This window comes from Pinus tabuliformis, chromosome J (genome assembly GCF_031772625.1).
Source record: "Pinus tabuliformis cultivar Carrire ecotype Pingquan chromosome J, CPIR1, whole genome shotgun sequence".
In the NCBI taxonomy this organism is placed as follows: Eukaryota; Viridiplantae; Streptophyta; class Pinopsida; order Pinales; family Pinaceae; genus Pinus; species Pinus tabuliformis.
This window is the reverse complement of record NC_142295.1, coordinates 1,090,862,446-1,090,864,086: the sequence shown is the minus strand read 5'-3', so window position 1 is coordinate 1,090,864,086 and position 1,641 is coordinate 1,090,862,446.

The window sequence follows — 1,641 nt, the reverse complement described above, 5'->3', positions numbered from 1 at the left end:
AGATTTTTTATTATCTTGCTTTCCACCTTGCCAGAGAAAGCTTCTAATTATCAGTTCCATTTTCTTGTGGGCGCTTGCTGGAGCCATAATGATTGCATACTGATATATAGGCACGGCCCAGAGAAGTGCTTTAATCAGTATCACTCTTCCTGCCAGGTTGAGCCACATCATTCCCCAATTTTGAATTTTCCCCTTCATTTTCTCTACTTGTTTGTTCCAGACTTCTGATTTTACCACTTCCTTTGCTAAGGGTAGCCCAAGATAAGTGAAATGGCTCCAATTTATTTGTAAAGGTATTTCCAGTATTTGTGAGATACGCTGCATTGTTTTTGTTGGGGTGTTCCAGCAGTATATTTTTCATTTGGAGTTGTTTAAGATTCCTCCTGAAGCTAGAAGAAAATAATCCAAGACTTTTTTGAATCTTTTTGCTATAATGAAAGATGCCCCTCCTATGAGAAGGGTATCATCTGCAAAGAAAGAATGGTTTATATCTTTGACTCCTCTCGATATTTGGATCCTTATTATTTTTTTTTCTCTTTTCTCTGATTTTCCAACTTAGCACTTAGCGATTTGGCCATGATGATGTACAAGAATGGAGAAAGCAGACAACCTTGCATCAACCCTCGAGTGCTTTGAAAAAATTTAGTGGGCCAACAATTGATTAAAGGAGCTATCCAAGGATTTGATATACATGCCTCGATAATCTCTATGAAATTTGTTGAGAAGCCAAACCTTTTGAGAGATGCTGCAAGAAAGTTGTGGTTAACTCTATCAAAAGCATTTGCCATATCTAACTTAACAATCATTCCTCTTTCTTTTCTTTGGATACTGCTGTGGATATCCTCCTGTAAAATTATCACATTGTCTGTGATTTGCCTCTTGGGGACAAATCCTCCTTGGTTTTCTGAAATTATTTCCAGAAGTAATTTCTTCATTCTATTTGCTAGAATTTTGGTAAGAATCTTATAAGACGAGTTGCAAAGGGAGATTGGCCTATATCTGTTAAAATTTGTAGGATTGGGTTCTTTTGATATGAGGGCTAAGAAGGAGGATTTTGTATTTCCTCCAATTTTTTTTTTTTTGGAAAGCATTTTTGAGCATTCTCATTAGGTCTTTTTTGATAATTTCCCAATGTTGTCTGTAAAAGGCTATTGTAAACCCATCTGAACCTGGTGCCTTATCAAGGTGGAGGTTCCACACAGCTTCTCTGACTTCTTCCTCAGTAATTTCTTTGTCTAATTCCTTGTTTTGCTGGTCGCTTATTTTTTTTTATATGCTGCAAAATTTCTTCATTAGCTGCTTGCTGGTCACTTGTTGAGAGGAGTTCTTTGAAGTGTTTATGTGCTGCGTTTTTACTGCTTCTACTCCTTTTATTTCTTGACCATTTACTTGAATCTATTCTATCTGATTTTTTGACCTCCTTATTTTCATTGTATTGTGGAAGAAGGCTGTATTTTTGTCTCCGGATTTTAGCCAGAGACATCTTGATTTCAGTCTGCTTTCCTCTTCTTGTTGCCTATTTTGCTTATATATTTCCATATATATTTCCTTTTCTTGTATTTGGTCTTGCTTACTTTCTTCCTTGTTCTCTTTTTCCTTGCAAAGGTTATCCATCTTTTTTTGCAATTCGATCTTCCTAGC